A 12,655-nucleotide genomic window follows, 5' to 3' on the forward strand; every position below is an offset into this window, starting at 1 on the left:
ATGTACCCAGAAGCGTAAAAGTCAGCTGAACTATGCAAACAGCTTACTGGTAGCAGACCTGTGAAATTATAAGTATTATACACTTTACACGTAAATAAACGACTAAATAGAAATAAGACAAAATATGCGAAGTGATCTGGCATTTTGTGTCAGTGATTTCCATATATATGTCTACCAAGTGGGTAGGTGCAGAGGGAGGCTGGGAGTACATTGGTCCACCTGGAGAATGATGCTTAATGGCCTTGCTGAAGAGGCCCTCATAACGAGGAACTCCTTCTAACGCCACCTACTTGGATACGCCTTTGCAAATATTAGGAAGATTTCCGCTGGGGATGGCGAATACCTCTTCTCCTCCTTCCGCCACTGGAACCGACTATGATTACAATAAAGCGTTCTGAAATTGTTATCGAAAGTTAAAAACTGAATCATGAAACAGAAGATATAATATAGAACCAAAACGATGTCGTGAGGATACCCCTACCTCATTTTTTTACATTTAATTCAGAGAAAGACAAACTATACAGAAAGCCCCGGTTTCGTCTAGTAGCAAAACCTTCAGACTTCTGTCCCAGTTTCCATTTCCGTTGGGGGTGAAACTTTTCAGCGTTCACATAGTGTCGTATGTCTGCTCTCGTAGCAGGCAATTGGGAAGGTGACCGTGTTCGAACCCTGCTCTCGGCCATCCTGACTGAAGATTTCCAGTGTTTCCCTCAATCACACCAGACGAATGCAGGGATTGTGCTTTGAATAAAGCTCTGTCCGCTCCCTTTCCAATCTCTTTAGTCGAAGCGTACATCACCTCCCCAACGTTCTTGAGACGGGCTTAAGTCAAAAATAACAGAAAGCCTATTCAAATAAAGATTCCCCTTTTCACTATAGAGATAACTTATAATAACAATTTCTTCAGTAACGCCTCATGTTCTTCTATTAGTCTATAAAATGTCTGATGTAATTCTGAACATGGATATATGTAATGCGATGCCTGGTAACGATGGTTGTTTCCAATCTAACAGTGCATGTACACACGACTCAGAAAGTGCATTACCACCTGCAATTTTCATTTTCCTGCAATATTAGGCTAACCGAAAAGCTTGGTCTTTGGGTTTGTTGAGAATACAAAAGGCGTTGAATCAAACCCCATTCTTGTTACAAATATATAAGGGTGACAAACTGCAAATAAGAAAGTAAAATAAATTGTTAAGAATGACGGTTTTATTATTGTGAGAAAAATGGATGGCATAAAAAGTTGCAAAACGATCTTACTTAAGCAGTTTAAACAAGAAGAATGTTAAGAAACAGATATCATAGGAGAGCAATTTCTTTCCTTTCTCACAAAAACTCGTAAAAAGGAAAATATGTTTCATAATGTAAAGGTTAAATATAAAAGCCTAACAGCACAACAACAAACATGAACAGGAAACAAAAAGAGATACAAACACACATTAAGGGACAATATTAGCAGACTAGCGGGACTCCAATGCAAGATAAAGAGACGGGGCCCTAGTTGTAAAGGAAATTGTTATTATTATTATTATTATTATTATTATTATTATTATTATTATTATTATTATTATTATTATTATTGAAAACTCATTTCCTTTCCAAATCTCTGTGCCTAAGAGTATGTCTGCATATAGAGAAAAGGTTTAGCGCCTAAGAAATCACAGTATATAAAATTGCACATTTGCGAGTGAATTTATTTACTTAGGTACATTGTTATTTGTGGTAATAAAGAAATTGTTTTTGGAAGACATCATTGTAAAAATGATTTTTTTTTCGTCATTCTTCGCAAGCTCAGAGTCCCCTATGCTTCGCCCCTCCCAAGATCGATATTGAAAATTTAGGATATGGATATATTCATGTTGCTATGTTCGCGATATCGAATGTTGGTATATGTAAATGTCGATATCCACGATATCGACATATCGACATATTGCACAGGTTTAGATCCAAGAAATGATGCTTGAAATACACTGGAATCAATCAACAAAATCTAAATATGCTCTTGCATTCCCTATCCCAGGTTAAGGAGGATGGGAGAACCGGAATAAACCTTTCAAGCCAAACAAATTGTTAAAATAAAAGAAGTTATACTTCCCCCTAATAGAAAACTATTAATATTTATCTTTTAAATGTGTTTCTGATTGTCATAAGAAATCAGCGACAGTACACATACTTTACATAGTATAACAATTTTCACAACTAAGCAAATCGGAAGATGAAATTCTTGTGATAATAAAGTGGAATGTTCTACAAGTTAATCATAATTCATTGCCACATTTCTGTCAGTAATTTTGGCACAGACTTAGAGCTACAAGATTAATAGAACTAGAAATGTGAGATTTAGTTAATCTTCTCTCTCACAATAAAAGACGTCTTCATTTTGTTGAGATTGTCATTTTTTTAATTTATAAGTTCCCCATGTCGGACTAATTCTGGCTACCGGGATTTCGAGATAATCGATACCGCAAAGTGTAAAGTTTGTCGACTCTTAGATCTCGACAGTTCGCTGAAAGGGATTTCACATTTCATGTTATTTCTTCGTTAAAAAATACTTCCGATTGACTATATTCAGGGTGAATTACTGAAATTATATACTCCCGATAAAAAAGCGACAGCTAAGGCAGCAAGGGCAGCTAGAGCATCGAATATATACCTTCATATTCCACATTCGTGTCTGGTAAAGAGACTCATTTCTCCTCCTTCCCACTTTCCCATATTAAAATGAGCAACCACATGAGCAGAATTCTAATTTCAAAATATACATGTATTAGAGTTAATAAAGTGAAAGAATAAAAATGAGACGAAACGAGAATCATAAGCTGATGTACATAAACTTAAAAATACCTAAGTGAATAATTGAAACCACTAGATATCTGTTAGAAGTACAGAAGTGAGACAGAGGGAGAATATGTGGTAGAAGGATGTGGTCGTTCAACGTACAAGGCTGTTCAACGAGCACATTGCCCGGTAACGAGAGGTGCGCCCGCGTCCTTTACCTGCAAAATATATTGATGAAAGTAGATGATGAAATCTAGGTATACAATCAGAAACGAAACACTTCGTCAACAAACGAGAATATATTTGCGGATTATACATTTACAAAGGTTAAAGAAGGATATTCTGAAAAAAAAAGGAAAAAAAATAATAGCCAGCTACTTAACTTTCGGAAACTGCTGGGTTAACAGTCCACTTTCACTTTGCTGACTGTTAATATCTTCTCACACAAGTTTAGCACTGTCACTTTGCAATAACACATTTCAAACTAGAAGTCACAAGGAACGCAGAACCTTCCAAAACTACATGTCACCAGAATCTTCTATGGGCCACCTCCTCCGCTGCTGCCTGCCGAACTCGTAAGCAAGACGATGAACAAGAAGGGGGAGTCGTGCTTGGCTTGCGCTTTATAGGTAGTAGACAGCACCTGAAAAGGAGTGTTGCCAGATCCCTCGCCGATAACGTGTGGTACCAGCTCCTACCACAAGGAGAAAAGGAAAATGGGCAAAGATAAAAATATTGGATTTAGACGGAGTAAAAAAAGAACCGAACATTATAAAGTTCCGTTAACAGAAATCCAACAGTAATATATAAATAATGTTTTATTAAATTTACGTTAGAAGCAGGGCCGCCCAAAGGGGGTATGTATGGCGCAAGCTGCGCCATTGAGAAAGATTTTTGGGGAATTTACTCCACTTTCGAACTAGCAATTTTACTGTCGGGATAGCATTAAAACACGATTTTGAGAAGCTAATTTTCAAAAATTTTCCGGGGTGAATCCCCGTACCCCCTGCTTCGATACTCGATGAATGAAGTACCGCGCAAGTAGCCGTATAAAAGGAAAGGTTGGTTCGTTTTAAGAGAGAAGGGCCGCCCATAGGAGGGATGAATGGCGCAAGTTGTGCCATCGAGAAAAAATTTGGGGAAGAATTTTACTCTAATGTCGAATAAGTAATTTTGCTGTCGTCAGAATAATATTGGAACACGATGCGATTTTTTTTAAATCTCGAAAATGAATCCCCTACCCTCTGCTTAGAAACTCTATGAATGAAGTACCGCGCAAGTTGCTATATAAAAGGATGGCGCCAAGTTCTGGTGAACAACAGTTACAAACACTCAAGGAATCACTTTCAAATTTAGATTTGAAACTTACCTATGTTGTCTGTTGAAAATTATAAGGTAGTTTGACATAATCGTGAGCTAGTGGTAACCATACAGACAACAGCCAAGTTTCAAATCTAAATTTGAAGTGAGTCAGTGAGTGTTTGTAACTGTTGTCCACCAGAACTTGGCGCCTATTTTTGTGATTTCAATTCTTTTTAAGGCCACTCGTACTTGGCTCTTTTAAAGGAATGTTTTTTGTTGGATATCACTTCTTTTTGTAGGCTAATTTCGAGGATAACATTTTCTTTTAGTATCAAACTCAATAACTTGTAACTTGCGTCTTACTTTTCATGTACAAGGGAATTATATCAATATTTTGTAAAGAAAAAATAATATTACTAATTGTAAAAAAAGAATAAATGTGCCATACACAGTGTGTAGAAGTTTTTATACCCTTCAAAATCCTTATAGAACATTTTTAGTATTGTACACTACCAAGACTACTAATAGAAGTAATGCCATTTTTATAATTACTACTGCCCCTACTACTACTACAAGCATTCTATAATACTACTACAGGAAACAAAAACAACAAAAATAACAATTACTAGTACTATAAAAACTACTGCTACACTGGGCAATTGTTTTTAGAGGACTTGAGTTTTGAGGAGGGAAGAGATTATTAGTTTTGGGGGGAGTGCGCCATCAGCTTTGGGGGGGATGGGCACCCCTGGTTAGAAGTATTCTAATAAATACGTAGAGGATGTTTGAAGAATTCATGAACGGACTTGCGAAAGGGAATACCAAAGTTGGTGGTCAAATTAAGTGCTCAATTTCCATTGAAACTGAAAACTTGCGAGACACATCTAGGATCATGCCAAAAGTTTAACACACATCAATTTTTTCCGCTTGGTTTGGTTGTAAATTCCGTAGTGTTCATTAAACGTGCTGATGTGAAAAACATTATAATAAATCTAGTAGTTAGCGAATATCATACCTTCTATTCCAGACTACTAATGCAAACGGAAAAAAGAAAAAAAGGAAAATATAGAAAAATAAACAGAAAGGAAAATTGAATGAATCCTTTTTTACTGCTAAATTTCTATCAGAAAGAATGTACATTAAATGTCCTAATTCTATCATAATGAAAAGTTACAAATGTCTAAAGGGAAATTTTAATGTTGGTTCCTTATAGACGTAGCAAATATTGTAAATTTCGCATTTAATATGTGGATAAAACAAATTGAAAAATGATAGGATGGAAACGGATTTTGTGTCAAATTCATATAAATGAAATCTCTCTTGAAATTACCAAAAAGATGTCCAATTTCAAGTCATTACTGCACGTTCGTCTGTTCTGGACAGTCACTTTCGATTTCACCTATTGCGGATATAATGTAACTCGCAATGATAGAATGAACAAGCTAGAGCTGAAACGGGTCATCGCGGTGGCACGATGATTCGATTGAGACTTGGTAACCCACAGGAAAAAAGATACCTTTCTTAGGTCTTTTACATAATTGCATGTTTCTGTGTGTGTGAGAGAGAGATTGAAAAGAGAAAGATGCAAGACATGATGAGGAAACGTCAAGGAAGATGGATAGAGAGAGAGAAAGAGAGACAAATATAAATGTGAAAATTACTTATCATTACTCTGTATGATGAAGACTGCACAAACTTTATTCGGATTCTCGCCTTGTAACTTATCCAACCAAAGTTGGTAGCGAATGTTTTATGAAAAAATAAGATAATATCTAATGTGGTTTCGAATTGAGATTTTCTGTTTGCAAGTCTAGGACGGTGCAAATACACCAACGGATACTCTACCCGAAACATATTTAACGAAAGGTATAGTGTTTTTTCTAAGAACAATAACATGAAAAGTGCATACTACAGACCAATTAAGTGTTCCGAATTGTTCCAGTAGCCCCCATAGTTATTATTTGCCCTTATCCAACCAACATTTGTAAATCGTCTCTATCATGATTCAGGTGTTTGCTTCCACATTGCTATTGATTGCTCGTTTGGTATCAGAAGTCACTCTTCGATTGTTCTCGATCACTTTGTGAAAATAAAGACCTCTACCTTGACAGCGCAGAGTAGCGTAGAGTAGCGTTAGAACGCGAGAAACGTGTGTCACGTCGCTCCGCAAAAAGGCCGGGAAATGTGGTTTGCAGGCTGAGCAGGAGAGTGAATGTTTGCCTGTATACGTGCAAATGTTTGAGCATCCAGTGAGTGAAAACAGAATTCAGAAAATTTTAAAACTAACGGAAATGTAAACAAAAATAAATACATAAATTCTGTCAATTACTATGCAATATTCAAGACTTTTAAAGAAGACGTTGATCACTCAGGACGAAAAAATAAAAATAAAAAAGCAACGTCTGCAATTTTACTGAAGGTTCAGAAAGTAGCAAGGGTGAGCAAACCTTGAAGTGTCAATGTCCTGCTTGTCAGAAAATATTTCCTACGCAGAGGAAGGGAGTAAAATCGTGAGTGAGTGAATGCAAACGTGCGTAAATATAATATAGAAAACAAACAAATCGTACCAACAAGGGACATCACCCAATTGTCCGGCTCCGATTTCAATTAAATTTTTCTAGCTCATGTAGGACATATATGTATTATTTGTGATGACAGAAATTTTTGCCGTGGTGCATGTCTTCTATTTGTTTATATATAATTTTTAAGAGTTGTGATGTGGTTATTAGAGATTACTGCAGAAGTCCCATACTAACCTTTGTAAACGTAGCGTTAATGAAAGAACAACCATGTTGATACATATAAAGTCTAGGGTTAAGTTGTATGGTAGGTATGGAATTGACGGCAGCCATCTTGAAATCCGCCATTTTGAATTAAGGTCAAGTTTTTCAAATGGGTATAGGGTAATATGATACATAATTTCGGGCTATAATTTAATCAGGAAGACAATGGTGAAGCTAGTTTAGAAATACACTCATTTGAGGAAATGTTATAGGCATTTAATTGTTCACTTACTGCGTGCGAAAGTCCCTTACCTCCGCTTCTAACCCACGTATTAATGACAATAAGTGGATAAAAGCTTCGGTAACACATATTATGCCTAGAGAGAAGTGATACGGTAAGGGTATCCTTGATGGCAGCCATCTTGAAATCCGCCATTTTGAATTAAAGTGAAGTTTGAAAAATGAAAACCATAGAATGTGACACCTCATTTTAATGGCAAATTTTCCCAAAAGTCCAATGGTATGCTTATTTTTGTTCTATAATTAACCAATGTGAATTTAGGACTGCTTTTAATGAGCACCAAATGTCCTTTATTCGATCTTTCAAATTGGCAACACTCCTAATTTTCACCGCATGTTTTAAGATTCCAACTGGCACTTTGGAGTTGTTGCCATGGCTCGTGTTTTCTAAATTTATTACATTTTTTAAGAGTTGCGATTTGTCAGTTCATGAATAGTGTTGGGATAAGCATCCAGCAATCTTTCTGAATTTTGAAGACTTCCCATGTAATTATTTATTTCCTATACCTGCCCTTCAAAAACTCGTTTACTGACATGAATCATCGCACAACGAAACAACTCCGACTTTGCATTGAGATAATACCGAAGACGTAGCTTGTGTAGTAGATGAGACGAAAAATCAAATGAAAATTCAGTTCAAAAAGGAAAACAAAATATGATTGTTGAGTAAATCAAGTGTATTTTCTTTTGTCTTATATTTATTTCTTTACTGTATATTTATTTAATTATTTATTTATTTTCTATGGCAATTTTTTAGCTAGGCAGACAAAAAGTCATTCGTTTTCTAGCGATTGTGGTCGATGATTCATGATTGTAAAATTTATAATCAGTATTGATCGGGCACTCAATTAAGTTACACCTCTTTATAAACAAGTTACCTGTTTTAATATTATGTTCCTGGTACAAACAATGTTGTGGGAACAGTCATATAATGCCTCTTTCATATTTTCTAACATTGCTACTGGTTCTTAAATGTTGTATTTATTAAAAATATTTTATTGTTTGCCGTTTCTATAACATGCAGGCTACATTTCCTGATAATTTTGTGTTCGTATAACACCAATTTGTTATAATTTCATTTCTATTTCTTTACGTCACATAGGTCCATGGGTTTTTCATGTATTCTCGTTTAAAATAAATAATTAAATTGCAAGTCTTCAAAATTCAGAAATATTTCTGGAAGCTTATCCCAACATTATTCACGAACTGACAAATCGCAACTCTTAAAAAAATTTGATAAATTTAGAAAACATGAACCATGGCAACAATTACAGATTGCCAGTTGGAATCTTAAAACATGCGGTGAAAGTTAGGAGTGTTGCCAATTTGAATGATCGAATAATGGACGCTTGGTGCACATTAGAAGCAGTCCTAAATTCACACTGGTTAATTATAGAAATACCAGTGTATATAAAAATAAGCATACCATTGGCTTGTTGGGAAAATTTGCTATTAAAATGAGGTGTCACATTCTAAGGTTTTCATTTTTTAAACTTCACTTTAATTCAAAATGGCGGATTTCAAGATGGCTGCCATCAAGGATACCCTTACCGTATCACTTCTCTCTAGGCATAATATGTATTAACGAAGCTTTTATCCACTTATTGTCATTAATACGCTGGTTAGAAGCGGAGGTAAGGGACTTACGCACGTAGTAAGTGAACAATTAAATTCCTGTAATTTTTCTCCATATAGGTGTATCTCAAAACTAGCTTCACCATTGTCTTCCTGATTAAATTATAGCCCGAAATTATGTATCATATTACCCTATTCCCATTTAAAACTTGCCCTTAATTCAAAATGGCAGATTTCAAGATGGCTTATGTCAAGGTCATATCTACCATACAACTTCCCCCTGGGCCTTATATGTATCTACATGGTTGTTCTTTCATTAACGCTACGTTTACAAAGCTTAGTAAGGGACTTCTGCAGTAATCTCTAATAACCTATCACAACTCTTAAAAATTATAAAAAAAATAGAAAACATGCACCATGTCAAACATTTCTGTCATCACAAATAATACATATATGTCCTCTATCAGCTAGAAAAATTTAATTGAAATCGGAGCCGGACAATTGGGTGATGTCCCTTGTGAGCTCATGGTTATGTAGTAAACTATAGCACGTGTTTAGTGTAGTGATAACTATTGACAAACAAACTCAAAGTGAAGAAGAACGTATTCAGAACGGACTTATAATAGTACTATATTGATCTTTTAGTGCAAAATGACTTTTATTCATAGTTCATAGAAAGAAACGAAAAATGCATTAATTATGGAGACTGCCTGAAATGCAGACATGGCTAAGATAATGAATAACAGAAACCTGCATCACGTGGTTAAAGTCGAAAAGCCAAAAAAGAAAAAAAACGTTGTTGATGTTCCAGAGGAATACCCCAATGAAGAGCTGGTAGAAACATTAATTGAAGAGAACTTTGAGAAAGAAGAAATAGAAAAAGCGAAAGGGGAAATAAAACCACGCTTTAGAACGGGGTCCAAAAACAAAAGCAAATGCCATCTCGTAATCGAAACAACCGCCGGTATAAGAAGGAAGCTGATTGGAGAAGGTAAAATATATATATGATGTATGAGGTCCACGGAGTCAAGGACTTTGTAACAATCCCAAGATGTTTGTTTTGTTTCGACTATGGTCACGTGAGTAAACATTGCAAGGAGGAGGAAAGAATCTGCAGTGCGGAAAACATGGACACGAACGTTCAAATTGTATTGAGAAAGACAAGGGAAAGCTATGTATACCGTGCAATAAAAGAATAAAGAAATGTCAGGCTAAATCAGAGAAGGACTGTGCGACTTACAAAATGTTTTACGAGTGTTCCATCGTAAGGATAGACTATGATGGATAAGTATCCTGAAAGATTTATTTACAAACAACAGGGAAAAACACAAAAAGTAAAAAGAAAACTGAGTCCAATATAATAAGAGATAAAATTATGTTTGAAAATAGAAGCAAGAATTGCTTAAAAGCAAAATTTGAAGATTGGCTAGAAAAATCAACACCAATAAGCAGCGCAGAAAAAGATATTATAATAGAAGGGGGATAGATCGATCTTGAAGATACGAACACATGTGTAATGCATCTCATTAATCCTGATTTGACAAAATTCCCAAAAGGTTTTGCGGAGAACGTGGTTAAAGCTTTAAAACTTTAAAATAGACAAAATGTATTATGTAGATATTAAAGGGAGAGACAAAGTCACCAGAGTATATTACTCCTCGAATAAGTTTCGCACGAGCTTCATCCATATAAGATCAAATAAAGAATGGGCCCTGGAAGACCTAGAAATAGTATTAAGATTTATTTTAACCCTGGAGATAAGAAAAGATAAAATAAGAAAGAAGTTCTAGCCCCAGCACTTGCGATGGGGTTATGGGCCAAAAACACGCAAGACGTAATCCAGAGACTATTCAAAACAATAAAAAAATACACAGAAACGAACCTTAAAGATGAAAATAATGGACTTAAGGCTCCTCACTAGCTCAAAACTGGCACTTGAATATTACGAAAAAGAATGTAGCGAGACGGTTTGTCATGGGTACAATGAGAATGAAGTTAGAAATGACCTAGAACACCCAAAGACAAAAATAATGAAAGAAAGTATTAAAGAGATGGAAAGGAAAACAGATTGGGATGCATCTGACAAGATGAAGAGACTACTAATAGGAAGGGAAAAATATGAGAACAAAGAAATACCGGACACGGAAAAACTATATAAAACATTGAAACGCAGATGATCCTTGGAAGATTAGAAGAGCCTAAATTGAGACACTTGAGACTACGGCATTGATACACTTAGTGCGATAACATATTGAACTCGGAAAAACCATTGTCTTCCCGCAGTTTGAAGACGTGGATGAAATAGAACTAAAGGCAAATGGGATAACATCTGATCCATACAATCTTTTAGAACATGTCAACAAAGTATACAAAAGAAGAAAATGAAACTGGACTTGGAAAAGTTGTATAAAGAGTTGGCTAAACAATATGGGAGAATCGTCTATGACCATAGAGTGGCCACACTGCCACGTCAAAATTTGTAATCCTTGACCATCAGAATGGTTGAATTAACTGCAAACAATACGATCAAAATCATGCAGATAAACGCCGGAAACTCAATAACGGTCATGGACGAGATTCAAGAATTAGCAGAAAAAGAGGAGATAGATATTATTCTCATACAAGAACAAAAACAATAAATTAACAGTAATTGGATCAATAAAGATTATCTATGCAGTAGAGAAATCTAAGAAAACCAACACAGGTGATAAACCAGGCACGGGGGAAAAACCGAACAAAAATAACACAGGAGAGAAACCAATGGCGGTTATAGTAAATAGAAATAAGAACTTCAAAACATTAAATTCAATTCGATTTAGAGATCCGTGGACAATTAGCATCGAACTCGAAATAGAAATGGGAAATTATAAAATCATAAATTGCTACGGTCAGTTTAGTCTGGACATCGAACCTTTTTTAATAAATTTGACAAAATTATGCGAAACATATAAAAATGACAAAATACTTATTTGTATGGATGCAAATGCCAAATCACCAATATGGAACAGTAGGATTACGGATGAAAAAGGGAAAAAGTCGGAAGAAATGATCGCGCAAAATGAGCTTGTGGTTATAAATGAAGAAGGACATCCGCCAACATTTAGAAACACGCAAGGTTGGGAATCGAATATAGACGTAACATTATCAACATTACAGCTAAGTAACAGAATATGCAAGTGGAGGATCTTGGATACGGCCGCGCTAAGTAATCACAATGTTATTATGTTTGAGATTGACGGTACAAAGGTGAAAGAATATATAAAACACAAGTAAACACGCTAATCTCCAACAACAAAAGAATAAACTGGGGAAAATTTCGGAGGAACATAAACTTACCGAATGTAAACGATAATGATGATGTGGATGATTTGTCAGTAAAAATAGAAGCCGTAATAATAAACGCTATAAAAGTTCAACAAAAGCAAAATCACAATATGACAAACAGATTAAAACAAAAAAATGGAATGGAGAGTTGCAAAATCTTAAAACGAAAACCAGAAAAGCAAGGAAATTATAGCAAGCCACGTGAGATGCCGAACTCAAACAAAGAAGACTAGAAAAATATAGATAAAAATAAAAACAATCAAGATAAACTAAGAGAAACAAAATTAAAATATTGGAAAGCATATTTAAGGGAAAAACATAAATCTAGACACATGGGGGCGAACCATATAAAATAATTAGGAACGAAGTTAACAAGCCAACTACACTTTATACCCTCAAAATGGACAATGGAGAACATACCAAGGGATGGGAAGATACAGTAAATTATTTAATGGCAAAGCTCTTACCGACTGACGACCCAACTAAAGACAACGATGAACATAGGCAGACACGAAATCAGATGAAAATACCACCTAGAAATGATGAACAAATAGAAGAAACTACGAACGAAGATATAATAGCATACATAAAAATGCTGAAAAACAAGAAAGTCGCAGGACCGGACAATATAAAATCAGAAATATACAAGG

This window comes from Thermobia domestica, chromosome 6 (assembly GCF_964235325.1).
Source record: "Thermobia domestica chromosome 6, izTheDome1.hap1.1, whole genome shotgun sequence".
Taxonomy (NCBI): Eukaryota; Metazoa; Arthropoda; class Insecta; order Zygentoma; family Lepismatidae; genus Thermobia; species Thermobia domestica.